The 14,840-nt window shown below is 50.7% G+C and overlaps 1 protein-coding gene across 2 annotated transcripts in view; it reads right to left on the bottom strand.

Annotated features, from left to right (window-relative positions):
* The window catches only part of LOC144128335 (CD151 antigen-like), a 99,858-nt gene extending 85,421 nt beyond the window's left edge, over nt 1–14,437 (bottom strand). The window contains exons 1-2 of one of the 2 annotated variants that reach the window (XM_077661668.1): nt 14,018–14,147; nt 12,347–12,418 (exon numbers count right to left, since the gene is read on the bottom strand). The gene's annotated coding sequence lies outside the window, so the exon portion shown is untranslated. Of the gene's footprint in view, nt 1–12,346; nt 12,419–14,017 lie in introns of both variants that reach the window. The other variant, XM_077661667.1, reaches the window with a different exon arrangement.
* Between the last annotated feature and the right edge of the window lie 403 nt (nt 14,438–14,840).

Here is a 14,840-nt window from a genome sequence, read left to right as displayed (position 1 = left end):
GCGCACCTCTTGCTAACCCTGACACACCGAATGTCACAACGGCAAATCACAAGAAGCCATGTGATGCAGGTATCCGTAGCGACGCACGCCTGGCAGTGTGCAGCATCCAGGACGGTTGCGTGGGCACTAATACTCGCTTCGCACTTCACTCTGGCAAGCATGGAGGGTCACTGCAGCCGACCGGCGTGCAACGCCCGTCTTAAGTCCGGAAGCAGGAAGCCTCAGTGATCAGCTGTCATGACGACATGTAGGACGATTGCGGGAAAGTTATGCTGGCATTCCAGAAGACATCTCAAAGCTTTAGCGCGAAAAATGAAGGTGGTCGAAGCGAAAGAAAGAACACAAAGTACTGCAGCCGTTTCTCTTTGACCTTGCCTACTTGTCACGCTGAAGCTTCAAAATGTGCCCGTACAAACACGGCTATTTGTCAACTCTGCTACATTCGAAGGCTCAACGGGGCACCAGATCTCAGAACCTTCAAACATGAGGCATATCTCAGAACGCAGCCTGCACGCAGCATATGTAGGACCACTTCGTATACACACATGCTCCCCGAATGAATCGCAGGTCTCCTCACCGGGGCACGACGCAACCAATACACGGGCCAGGCACTCGAACAAGCGTACATCTCGCAGCGGGCGTCGCAAGTGTCAGGTGGCGCGGCTGCTTGCAAGCAGTTCCGCTTATCGGCCCCAAGCAAGCGGGCGAGGAGCCGTATAACATTCGCAGGCCACACGCGCCTCCCTGCAACAGATGGCGTCCGCGCGAGAGCAGTGCATGTTTCTTTCTGCAGCGCCACGCCTACGCATTGCGCAAGCCAAGCTACAATCCCCGGGCGTGACTTGATCCCCTCCCCATGAGTGACGCCATATTTCAAACTACGGCAGCAACAGCAGCAGCACTACTGGCAGCAGCCGCCCCGGCAGCGCAGATGATGCCGCTCGGCTTGCGCTAGGCGCATATCGCAGCATCCCCCACCACTCCCTCCTTCCCGCCTCTCCACCGGGATGGCGACGAGGCGGCATATAGTATATGAGCGTGCCGTATATCAAGGAGGCTGTCATGTTTACGTCGTGAGTGGCGCCCACGCCGCCTGCTGCCCGAGGGCATACGGAGGCGAAGCACAGAATACGCTCAGCAGCTATCAGCACCTCCCTCAATCGCGAACGACGACAGCGGGCGCGAGCACGCGCGTGCTGACGTTTCGGCTCAGCGGCTTCTGCTCTCTTTGAACCGGGTGAGAAGAGCGCTTCCGGGTGAAAATGATCGAGGGCACGGGTGTGTAGGTGGCGCTGCGCAGTCTGGGTTATCACCACCGCGCTGATACATTACTGTCCTTCATCCGTTCGTTAGCTCTGGCATGGTTTTCTGGCGCTATACTACGTTTGTGAGTTACGAGTTACACAGACGCTTGATATTTATCTGCAACAATGCGCTCCCGAGCAATCTGTAGCGCTCGGTAGTTCCGCGGAGTTCGCTGGATGGAACTGGTTCCAGTGCCCTCTTGAGCTGCGCTTCTCGTTTCCGGGAAGGAAAGAGCAAAGGTGGGTAGGATTGCCCACGCACGATTCTTCCACATGACTACACCCGTCAACGCCTACAGAACCACGACCGGCAGGTTGACTACTAAACGTCGTTGTGCTAACCCATTCCCGTTTGAAGCAGTGTATTAGGTCAATGTTTTATTTGCACGTTCTTTCTCCTGTAACATTATACAATATGACGCCCTCGCAATGTGGCACTCACTATTCGATTGTTCACGTAGTTACCAGTAGACACTCGTCAAATAAAGCACCTTTAACTCAAACTAATCAAATGCTTCATAAGACGTCATCAGCAGGTTCGGTCTATAGTGCTAACAGCTTTTCCTGCTGTCAGCCGACCACGGCGGATTATTCTGCAGATTATCGGCGAGCTTCTAGTAAGCAGACAAACTCAGTACGTCAGATTAGCACGTAAGGCATGTGTAAAGAGAGCGGCATTAGCGACCAAAGCAGATAAAGAACGGATAACACGAAAAGAGTGCCTATGGCCCTGAACGAACTTTGTGACAGCAGGAACGGACTATGGCCTACTGTGATTGAATGTGTGCGTAGATGGTGTCTTCCGGAGTGGACTACTTTATACTGTGAGTGAATGTGTGTATGGAGTGTGGCACTACAATGGCCTATGTTCTACTGTGACTGAATATGTGCATAGATGGTGACTTCTGGAGTGGACTGTGATGTGAACTGTGTGGATTGATTGTGTGCATAGATGGTGACTGCGGGAGAGAATGTGTGCTATCATAAGAGACTGTGCGCTTAGCGGGGTAGATGCGGCATTGTTAATATCGAAGGGACGCTGCGGTGGAGCAATTGCCGGCAGATAAAGCAAGGCTAACCCCACCTGTAGCATTCAACACCTCAACCTCAACCTTGTTCAGTCCAAGCAGTACGGCCACAGCTGTCTTGGAATTACAGCGAAGCAATCTCCTACTTCGTTCCTACTCCGTCAAAAGAAATGCCCAACTTCGCAATAGCCAACATTCGTGATAACGAAGCTTTGACTTGTCCCGTAAGCCGGCGCATCTCACCAACACCGAACACAACGAGAGCCCTGTAAACCCTGCACGCATTCCAACCGCCTTCGCGAGCAACGACGAGAAGAAGGCGTAGGGGGAGTGGCAGAGGAATGCGTGCGTAGTACGTGGGAGGCCGCCGCCGCATCCACCTGGCCTCTTCCGCGTAACGCCCGCCGTACATCTCTACGTGCGCTAACAAGGTCTCCTTTGTGCCCAAACCCAAGCCGAACCAACCGGGCCACGACGCCACAGGTGGTGGTTTACGGGGTAGGCGTGTGAGCCGTCCACGCGGTCGCCAACGCTCCCAGTGGCCGTTCCCCTCTGTCTTTGCTCCCTTCCCTGGAGGGAGGGAGTGCGGAGGAGGCGCCCCCTTTTCTGACAGTACAAACGGGGCCCGCGAATGGCCCACGCGCGCTACAATGCGCGCCCCGCTTACTTCTCCTGCCCTGTACGTTTGCCGTCTCATTTTTCCTGCCTTCAGTTCAACGCCAATGCTCGTTAGTTACGTGCAGCGTTGTACAAACCGAATAAGATGAGACGCGTATGACGACCACATAGCCGCCAAGAGTCTGTGCCGCCGCGCCTGAGGATGCCGATGGATAGACCGCCAATTTAACCGCCCCCGGAAAGCCGGGGCTGTGACAAAGCAATTAAAGACCAGGCACAAACGTCCACGGTCGCCGGCAAAAACTGTTTAGAAATCCTGTAGTCTCCGGCAAAGCTTCGTTCAAGTATAGTTAACGTATGTTCCCCATTGGCAACTTACACTGCTGAGAAGTAGCGCAAATTGTAAGATATTGTTGCCAAAGCGAGCATGCGTAAAGTGTGTAAAGCGGGGAAATGAGATTAGCGGAATTTTCCGGATAGCAGGGGCGCAGGACCGCGCTAATCAGACACCGATGACCTTTGTCCATCGGAGGAAGCGATCGGGTTGGTCGATGGCGATGCTGATGGCTGCACTAACACTCTACGTGTCGGGAAAAAGAGTGGAAATTCAGGGGATACCGTCTCGCCCTTACTTTGTACCAGCCCGCCAATAAGGTTTCCCCCAACGCATATGTTCCAACATAATCAACTTGCTCTCGCCTGCAAAACTTACCACGACTTCCAGTTCCACCGCGCTGTACCGAACTGCGCTGCATTGGTTCCGCGTTTTGGACCACGGCGTCGCCTCCGAAACCCGCGATTGAGCGCGCGGGCGAACTCCCGAAGCGACAGTGTTCACGCCACCGCGCCGCCGCAGCAGCAGCAGCAACGCGAACCACCGTGCCGCGAGCGCCATAAATCTTCGGCTCGGCGGGCGTCCGTCGCACAAGAGATACCGCACTCGTGGCGCGGCGTGCGAATATGGCGCGGCTTTCACAGACGCCTTCAAGTTGCTGCTACCATCAGCGTCGGTGGCCGCCGGTACAGGACCACAAAAGCAGAGAAAGAACTAGATGGACGCCATGCTGAGAACGCTTTTTCTTGTCCAAAGAGCCGTTCTACGCTCGGCACAAGGCGGCGATGGTAGCGAGCGAACTATACGCTAGCTGCCGGAATTCGCTAACGATTTACGACTTTGCCAGAATGGACAACTGGCGCGCTTTCTTCTTTTGGACTTCATCGCACATCGATGATTACTTATGTTAAGTGCTGGACAGCGCCCCCCTAATACTTTCTTTACCGAAAGGTAAACGTTTGTTGTTTAGAATGTCTTCGTTTTTGTCCTTGACGCAAATAGAAACTATGGCGCTTTTGTGTGTTGTTTGTCGGGCATGCTGAGGTCGGTCCCGCCATCGAGAAAAACAGCGGGTCTGCAAGAAAGCCTTTAAGCCAGCGACAAAGTACACTCGACGCGAAGAAGATTAACCGAGCAATAACAGACGGCGGGTACATGGTATTTTCTCCCGGTGTTTCTTCTTAATTCTTTTCTGTTGGGCAGTCGACAACAGGTACAGTCAGCGAAAGATATCTAGACGAAAAATCAAATAGCCAAGGTAAGTGAACAGTCGCTGATACAGTCGCAAAAAGAACTAAACTCTACTGGAAACGTTACAGACTCAAAGGTATTTATTTACGGTCCACTGCACGCCGAGCGCTGCAGGCACGATTCGGCAGCAAAACAATAGGCAATTAGCTACCGTCGCTCCACTGTTCGCTCTTGGTTTGAGTCAAGCGTTCGCTCTTAGCGTTTTGTCTTAACACTTCCGCTATGCAAATCCCTCAAGGCAGGTTACTGCACTCCAGCGTTTAGATAACAATCTCCAATTTTGGGCTCTTATTTAATTTCTTTTCTGTGTGTTCTGCAGGAAAAAAGATTGAGAGATTTTCCAACTCAGATTCCATCTAGCAGTCCAGTTCCGTAGTTTGCGCACCTCGCCAGAGTCGGTCTGCTAGGAGGGGGGCTGGTGCAGTTCTCCAGCCGTGGGTGGGTGGCATCGTTGTCACATCACGAAGAATTCGGGACAGTTCCCGGCCAGTGCCGCTAAGCCTAGCGGTCTATCAGATTCTGTTCTGCAGCCACTCCGTAGTTCTCTTTCTTACGTCACGGGTGATGTCAGCTAGCGCGCTAGCTGATTTTTAATGCTCAGAGATATGCACCACGTGGTGGCACGTAAGAGAACTAGAAGCGCTGGAAATGATTCCTGGTCCCGAATTCCTCGTAATGATCCTTGAAATATTCGTGAATGGAAGCTGCGGTGTTCGCTTGCGGGAAGAATGAGAATATGCTCCGCTGGACGTTGGAGTGGACGTTTTTGTGACGGAAGGAAACGGCAAGCTATGAGCTTCACTTCATCGCTCACTGAGAGACCAAAATTTGTGGGAGCCTTTTTTCCCCCTATGTATATAAATAATTTCTGTTGTCCATCTCAACACGGTGGCGAAGCATCGATCTCGAAACAGAACAGTGAGCGGTCACAGAGCCAAATTTGAAGCCAGCCGCTAGCTAGTCCCACACTGCTCGCCTGGAGCAGTACACACAGCGCGGCCCGCTTCGTGACGCGAGCGACAGCAGCGATTCTGTTTTTGGGCGTGTCGCGCGCACGTCAAGGAGACCGGAGAAGCGCCCTTTCCCTCACTGCCTCGGAGCGTGCCGTGAAGGACGCTCCCGCGAAGCGCAGGGAAAGAAAAGAAAGAAAGGCAGAACATCCTACGAGCCTTCAGGGTTCAGGCATCATGGCGAACGTTTCCCGCTTCAGCGACCATGTCTTTCGGTACAGTTGCCATTTTTTTTTCCACGACGTAGCTTTCGTTCATTTCTTCCTCTTTTTCTCTTGCAGGAGAGGAACACAGAAATGACAGTAATCAGGAACAGAAATGATTCGAACACGAACAAGATGACGCAGGAAAAGATCAAAAACGACATAGAGATCTCGCACTATTTGAGTAATGAAGAATGCAGCATTGACTAGCATATTCAGTAGCCTGAGGAAGAACACTTTTGAAACAAATGTGTCTTCGCCTTGGCCAGGCCTTCGTGGTCCAAATACGGTATGGTTGCCACTGATAACAATAATAATAGTAATTGGTTTTTGGGCAAAGGAAATAGCGCAGTATCTGTCTCATATATCGTTCACACCTGAACCGCGCCGTAAGGAAAGGGATGAAGGAGGGAGTGAAAGAAGAAAGGAAGAAAGAGGTGCCGTAGTGGAGGGCTCCGGAATAATTTCGACCACCTGGGGATCTTTAACGTGCACTGGCATCGCACAGCACACGGGCGCCTTAGCGTTTTGCCTTCATAAAAACGCAGCCGCCGCGGTCGGGTTCGAACCCGGGAACTCCGGATCAGTAGCCGAGCGCCCTAACCACTGAGCCACCGCTGGCTGGTATGGTTGCCGTTGAGGTATCTGTTTTCTCTATTTTTCATTCTTATTTTTTTTTTAATTCATGGATGCACACTGGACGATTGCGTACGTGTTTATTACTTTTACATGTTCCAAACAGACGCTATGCGCGAGTTGGTGTCCGTCTCTACAAGGGCGGTTTGGAACACGGGTATGAATTCTTGCGTACAGTGAGAAAGAACAAACCGTTGGAGCACAGCCCTGTGGTTAGGTGAGCAAAAAAAAAAAAACAACGAGAGTGAGTCATGAATACGGCGCTCACGTTCCGGCTTCCGAAGAGAAATCAAGGCAACTAACTTGCACAACTAATTTTGTTTGAATTCTCTCCTGCTAGCCTGTGTAAGCAGCCAATCCAGGCATTCTTTTACTTAATTATTTTACAGTGCTACAATATCCTCTGCGCCTGCGCTAAGCCCTGCTGAGGAATTAATTTGACTCCACTTATTAACCGAAGCAGGCATTCAGCTTGTTACGGAAATACATCAAAGAGAGAATAAGTAAGCCATGCAATGCGAATTTATTTGTTTCCCATTTTCGGCACACAGCAGGGAGACATCATATGCTTCCATATCGTCACAGTCTCATTTAGCGTTGTACTACTTAGCGCATATTTAGCATTCTTGTTAGCCGGTCAACTGTTGATTGTGTAATTTTACAAGCGTCTCGTCGTGCCATTAAACGCGCACGCACACAGGACAATTGCTGACAGCGAGTGCAGTCAGCAAGAACGCGCGCCAACGACGTTGTCGGGTGTTCCATCGCGTGTCTCTCTAGTTCCCACTATAACGTGACCATAATGTCATATTGGTGATGATGAAGATGGATTTTTATGGCACAGGGGCATCTGTGGCCAAAGTGCGCCATGGAACAAGGTATTTTCTCCTATTCGAGGTGGGGTCAAATACCCATTTCCCATACATTTCACCCTAAATAAGCCGAGCACCAGACCAGGGGAAAGCTTGTACCCATTATATCACCGGTGGGCACCCGACAACACTGGGGATCGAATATCATATTGGTGATGCAGACACCAACGAAATGGCAATTCATTCCATGTGCGTAAGCAGAACACATCTGCCTTGTCAATGACGCCTTATCGCCGTTTAATAATCATTTTTCCGCGTACCCCAGCCGGGTGCTTCCCTTTGCGCCGCGGTCGTCAGCTTGTCCCCCCCCCCCCTCTCTCTCCTACTAGACAAATGCCGCTCCGTCATTCGGATATGTGGGCTGCACCTGCATATATAGCGTTTCCCCACACACGTCAATACGGCAGTCACACACACAAAATACGACCGAACCAGATCGCTTCCTCTCCGTCTCTCCCTGTCAACTCCAATTTCCGCAGGTCAGGCGGTGCGTCCAATACCCTCTCTCCCTCCGCTGCAGATCTCGTATTTCTCCACGTATTCCCCCTCTCCCCACCGCGTGGGTCACGCGCGCGCAGCTGCCTGCTGTTGTGCGCACACAGTCCCTCGCGTACGGCGCAACAACAGCCCGTGCGCGTCGAAGGAAAAGCGTTTCGCGTAGCGCACGACGCCCCTCGTCAGGCGAAGCTATACACGCACACGCGGAAAGCGGCGTGACGCCTTCCTTCTTCGAGAGGCGCGTGCCGGAATGCCAGTGGATGACGTTACCCCGCATTTCTCTGTATATACCTATATGCCTTGCTTGCATGCAGACGCCGTTGCGCAAAGCGCTTATCCAAGCGGGTGGCGCCGAAGTTTTCGCAACTGTAAAAGCCCGACTCCCGACGAGCGAGGAAGAGAGGAAAAAGAGGGGTGTGAGGTAATGCGTCCGTTAGCCGCATACCGCTTTTGGCTTCTGTGCTATACCGGGCTTGCCTCCTCTAATCCTTGAACCGAAATTCGGCGGTGGCGTCTGTGTGTGAGTCGCTGGCTCGCCCCCCCCCTTGAATGTATACAATCCATCATTTCGGCTTCGCTGAGCTATCCCAGCCATCTCGGAATGTTGATTGTGAAGGTTGTGTCACTGTGTTTTGCACTGCGCGTGTTGTACAGGCCGATCCGCAAGCTGAAACCGCGGCGTCTGGCAGGTGCTCAGATGTGTAAGAACGCGTCAGGTTGACATGTCAGGATGCGGACAGTATTTTCAAGATGGCTACGCCCCGTTTGAAAGTGTGTACACGAATCCCGCGCTGTGCACGAAAAGAAAGAAAAGATAACTGAGAACGAAGGCGATGTAACACACTGAATGATGCCATTTCCGCGTAGTTTGGTGCGGTGGCCAGAAAAGCCTTAACTGCGTGTATTCGTTGCTGTCGTGATTATGTGGATGGAAAATGTGCGCTATAAACAACATCTTCTATGCCCTATATTCCTAAAGATGCTTGGAGGCTTGCAGGCTTCCTGCCTCCGAAAGATCGTGCGCGTAATGTGAGTAAACACGTTCACTGCTCCGTAGGTCACCGGTGGGTCACGCCACTTATTCATGCTTTGCGACCATGAATAGACCCGCCGCGGTGGCTCAGTAGTTAGGGCGCTCGGCTATTGATCCGGAGTTCCCGGGTTCGAACCCGACCGCGGCGGCTGCGTTTTTATGGAGGAAAAACGCTAAGGCGCCCGTGTGCTGTGCGATATCAGTGCACGTTTACCCGCCGCGGTGGCTCAGTGGTTAGGGCGCTCGACTACTGATCCGGAGTTCCCGGGTTCCAACCCGACCGCGGTGGCTGCGTTTTTATGGAGGAAAAACGCTAAGGCGCCCGTGTGCTGTGCGATGTCAGTGCACGTTAAAGATCCCCAGGTGGTCGAAGTTATTCTGGAGCCCTCCACTACGGCACCTCCTTCTTCCCTTCTTCTTTCACTCCCTCCCTTGTCCCTTCCCTTACGGCGCGGTTCAGGTGTCCAACGATATATGAGACAGATACTGCGCCATTTCCTTTCCCCAAAAACCAATATATATATATATATATATATATATATATATATATATATATATATATATATATATATATATATATATATATATATATATATATATATATATATATATTTGGAAGCTGAAAATTTTCCTCACTGTATTCTGAGTCGCACTTCCTCAAAGCCTCCCGCAGACAAACGTATTGCCTCCCACGCAGTCAACATGACCGTGAAGAGCCTGTAACAAGTGTTTTTTGAGGAAGTGTCGCGTACGTTGTCTTGGGTTGCAGATACATACATTGTCAAAGCTGTCGCAAGTTGCGCGCAACCGAAAGCGTTTCTGGCCTCGCATCAAGAAAACGGAGCTCCTAACCTACGCGATCAGTATGAGGTCTAGGCAGGAGAGGGAAATACGTAGACACGTTCGAGCACCGCCGATACGAAGATTCTTTTTGTTCATTTAGATTCATGTCGCGCGCTTTAACCGTAGACGTCGAACAGCAAGCGTTTTTAAATTGCGCATCGGTTCCCGTTGTGAACACACTTCGGTTAATGAATTACTGCTACAAGAAACCGTCTGAGCTACCAAGCGTTGCACTCCGCGCCACCACCAACTGTAGTGGGTCGACGTAAATTAGGAACGAAGACAATAAAATACCCGCCGCGGTGGCTCAGTGTTTAAAGCGCTCGGCTACTGATCCGGAGTTCCCGGGATCGAACCCGACCACGGCGGCTGCGTTTTTATGGAGGCGAAACGCTAAGGCGCCCGTGTGCTGTGCGATGTCAGTGCACGTTAAAGATCCCCAGGTGGTCGAAATTATTCCGGAGCCCTCCACTGCGGCACCTCTTTCTTCTTTCACCCCTTCCTATATCCCTTGCCTTACGGCGCAGTTCAGGTGTCCGCCGATATATGAGACAGATACTGCGCCATTTCCTTTCCCCCAAAACCAATTATTATTATTAAGACAATAAAATGACGTCAGCTGAAGCTTGCGCGCAGTTAACCACGCCTGAAAGAAACAACGAAATAAGGTTTGACTACTGCGTAGACTAATTTTACTTGCTGTTGGTCGTAGCGAAACATTCTGACTCAACGCATAATAACACCTTGTAAAAAAAGAGAACAACCTGTTATCACGCGTTCCCTCCCACGTACGTCACTCGACGAAATCTCAACACAACTTTGGCCCAAACAGATGACAGCAAAAAAGGAGGTCGTCACAACCAATACTGACAAAACTATTTGCCCTCTTCAGGTATAGTCACACTTTCATCGTTTTCTAGGTCTTTATCAATTATATGCTTATACATCTTTTTCCTTCCTAGACTCAGTGACTATGTGCAGTGCTTGTTTAATCGCCCGTTTTATAACTGCCTTTTTCGCGTTTCACGTGGTCATTGCTGATGTCCCATACTTTCCTCGTCCCACCAGTACCTGCTGGGAGAAGCGGCTGACCGACCCAATGTCCACTGGCCAGCAATGGCTGGTGTATACAGCGTGCGGTGGCGGTAGCCGCGACATATGGAGCCCCAGACTAGGAGCACCACCTGTGGGGGAACTTCATTTCCAGCCAATAAAGATGACTTTACTACTACTTCAAACTTTACCACTAATTTATACTACTACTTTGTTGCAGTATGATGTTGAAGTCACGAAAATAACGCCCTCAAAATAGCGCGGCTTCGCCTACACAGCACAGCTAGAGCAGGTGTGGCTCACCTGCCTCTGTCGTTCCTCCAAACGACGCCTCGAATAGCTGGGTCTGTTAATAACAACACCGCTTCTGAAGGTCATCCGATTGGGTGCCAAGAAAAGCGCCGTGTTCCTGGTTGCGCGCAATAGGAAGAGACGTTACGAGCGTACGTCTCGCTACGTGTACCAATGTACACACGCGTGGTCGTTCCCGTTTTTTCTTTGTCAATTGATTCTTGTGCACTGACAAATTAATCATTGTGCACTGCCTATTGAAGTACCCTCAATCGAAGTACTCTCAATCGAAATAACTGAGAACTGAAATTGGTTTCTGAGGAAAGCAAATGGCGCAGTAACTTCCTCACATAACTCGGTGGACACTGGAACAGCGCCGTAAAGGAAGTGATGAAGGAGGGAGTGAAAGAAGAAAGGAAAAAAAGAGGTGCCGTAGTGGAGGGCTCCGGAATAATTTCGACCACCTGGGGATCTTTAACGTGCACTGACATCGCACAGCACACAGCACACGGGCGCCTTTTGCATTGTGGCCCAGGGACCCAGCTGGGTCTAGAACTCACTTGCTGAATAAAGTTTTTCTGTCTGTCTGTGTCCGCATCTATCGAAACAACGGCCGCCGCGCCACGGGCTCGAAACCGAGAACTCTTGCTCAGTAGCCGAGCGCACTAACCACAGAAACACACTTAGCAGAAGGCGCTTTTGGGACACGTGTTATTACACAATGCTTAAGAGAACTCAGCTTCAGCGAACACTTATTTTTCTAGATACTGCTGCTCAGCTGCCGCCCCCCCCCCCTCCCCCCAAAAAATAAAAAATATTGATCTGTGGACAATTACCCGCCGCGGTAGCTCAGTGGTTAGAGCGCTCGGCTACTGATCCGGAGTTCCCGGCTTCGAACCCGACCGCGGCGGCTGCGTTTTTATGGAGGAAAGACGCTAAGGCCCCCGTGTGCTGTGCGATGTCAGTGCACGTTAAAGATCCCCAGGTGGTCGAAATTTTCCCGGAGCCTCCACTACGGCAACCTCTTTCTTTCTTTCTTTCTTTCTTTCTTTCTTTCTTTCTTTCTTTCTTTCTTTCTTTCTTTCTTTCTTTCTTTCTTTCTTTCTTTCTTTCTTTCTTTCTTCTTCCACTCTTTCCTCTATCCCTTCTTTTACGGCGCGGTTCAGGTGTCCGCCGGTATATGAGACCGATACTGCGCCATTTACTTTCCCCCAAAACCAATTATTATTATTATTATTATTATTATTTTCAATCTGTGAAGATGAGTGACTTTCCCGCTTTGACCGGTGGACGCGCACCGAGTGTATGGGTCTAAACAACGGTGCATACAGCACAGGTATAACCGCGACACATTGGGAGAAAATGAGCCTACCAGTTACGGTCCCGCCAAGAAACTTGAGAAACCAGTGGTTTAACGCCGTTTAAGCTCTTCCGGCACTCGTGCCTGCATGCATAAAGAAAACCGCCCACCTGTTTACGTCCTTACTAACCCGCGGTACGTGTTCACTTATTGAGCGGCTGTCGTGACCGACCTTCGCGAATGCACTTTACAAGAAGCAAAAAAAGAGAGAAAAGATTAGTGGCCAACCTAATCCGCACGCAATTTCCGTGCGCGACCATGCAGCTCGTGACTGCAAAAACCAGAAACACATTTGGCAAGGCGGCCACATCAACGTTATTAGACTCGCCCTCACAAGCGCGTGTGCGAGTGCTGACCGTTTCTAGACTATCGGAAATGTACTAGTGACGGGGAAATAGTGATTACTGCGTTCTGCAAGCCCTCCTCCACAACGAATGCCACGGATGTCATTAAGGCATCCAATCAATGTGGCAATCATTCATAGCACCTGTTGTCACCTTAACAGTTTCCAGTCGGAGAGTAATAATTGGTTTTGGGAGGGGGGAAAGCAAATGGCGCAGTATCTGTCTCATATATCGTTGGACACCTGAACCGCGCCGTAAGGGAAGGGATAAAGGAGGGAATGAAAGAAGAAAGGAAGAAAGAGGTGCCGTAGTGGAGGGCTCCGGAATAATTTCGACCACCTGGGGATCTTTAACGTGCACTGACATCGCACAGCACACGGGCGCCTTAGCGTTTTTCCTCCATAAAAACGCAGCCGCCGCGGTCGGGTTCGAACCCGGGAACTCCGGATCAGTAGTCGAGCGCCCTAACCACTGAGCCACCGCGGCGGGTGCAGTCGGAGAGGAAAAGAATAAATATGAAAGGAAGGCAGAAAGCGCGTAGGAATGGGAAGACAGCAGGAAAGATAAAAAGAACATAGTGTCATTAAAAGTAAAAAAGTATATTTCGCGGTGACGGAGTTCTTTTCCGCCAATTGTGCTGTACAGAAAGAATCTGACAGCTGGGTACACAGTCGTCGACCGCGCTAGATGGGAACAATAACACGAGGAAAAGGTCACGTGAGAAATGATTCGTGGCTCAGCAACTGGAAGTAAAATTCGCAGCAGTCGAAGTCTTTTTTTTTTCCACTTCTGGAAACTGCGCAAATGCTCGTTAGAGCCTCGAAAGTAGCTCGTAAGCGCTTCAAGTTACATTCTCAACCTGCGCGCGTGCTTGGCTTTCATAAAGTGTAACAGTATGAATCAGACAAATGCACACCGCGTGAGTAGTGATTTTCGGGATTATTTCCATATATACATGCACCGCTTCGAGCTCCGTATCTCATTTCCCCGATATATTCCAGAATAAACCTTTTTTTTTTTCGTGTTTTCGTCGAATGTATCCAGGAGCCAGATCAAATTAAATGCCTCGGTTAGCGTTCAAAGCACCGAACTCATTACTTCGCACATGTTAGCATAGATTACGCCAGGAGTTCGACCACATTAGTATTGACGCGATTATCCACACGACGTCACCATGATGTCTACGTCCACGTGATACATGGTACACAATTTCCAAACGATCCACATGTATGAATGCTTTGAGATCCATGTCATAAGATGCGGAAATGATGAGCAACACACAGAAAGACCAATAAAATAATTTAAGAAATATATAAAGAAAATGGTAACAAGCGCTCACCGTTTCTGTGAATCTAGGACCAGTCAGAGGTCGCTAGTTGAGTCGCCGTGCGAGCACTCCACCGGTCGAGAAGGTGCGCGCTTCAATGAGAAACGCGCGCCAGCTGTTCACGGGACGCGGGAAAGCCGTCGGAGCTCATGGCGAGTCAGCTGCGAGCAGCGCCGCAAAATTCCGCTGGTTGCTAGCTCTTCGTTCTTAAAGAATGGCGAAGATTGTACAGGGCGAGAAATGCTGCACGAAGTGGACACGCCTTCTCCTGCTCGTCTTGGGAGGACGCGACACGCACGCCACGGAGCGCTTCTCCGTACGCGAGAAGAGCAGCCGCTACCACCGGCCGCCGCCGCACACGCCACAACAACGTCAGAGCGACCGCGCCACGGAATACCGCGTGTTCGCAGCGCAGGTTCCAGCTGCGACGCTGGCGCGGCAGGCGCCACCACCGCTCTTTCCACAAAACAGCACCCTCCCCACACCCCCGTATCCCCATCGCTTTGCCTCTTTCTCTTCTTCAAAACATGCACAAGCTAACCTAGCCTCCGGGATCGGCATTTTTATGGCGCGTCATAGTTCTCCAAGTCCATTACAAGAAAACGCAGTACGTAAACTTCTCAAAAGGTGGCGCAAGTAATCAAAGAAAGGGAAGCGCGCTATTTGAATGCGTTGAATGAGTGAATGGTTCAGTTTGCAGTTTGGTTTATGTAGTTTAATGTCCCAAAGTGGCTTAGGCTATGGAGGACGCCGTAGTGGAGGGCTCTTGATAATTTTAACCACCTGGGATTCTTTAATGTTCATTAACAAACGCACAGTACACGGGTCTCTAGCA

The sequence above is a fragment of the Amblyomma americanum genome, chromosome 4 (assembly GCF_052857255.1).
Source record: "Amblyomma americanum isolate KBUSLIRL-KWMA chromosome 4, ASM5285725v1, whole genome shotgun sequence".
In the NCBI taxonomy this organism is placed as follows: Eukaryota; Metazoa; Arthropoda; class Arachnida; order Ixodida; family Ixodidae; genus Amblyomma; species Amblyomma americanum.
Note: the sequence above shows the minus strand (reverse complement) of the source record. Positions and strands in the feature narration are given on the sequence as shown.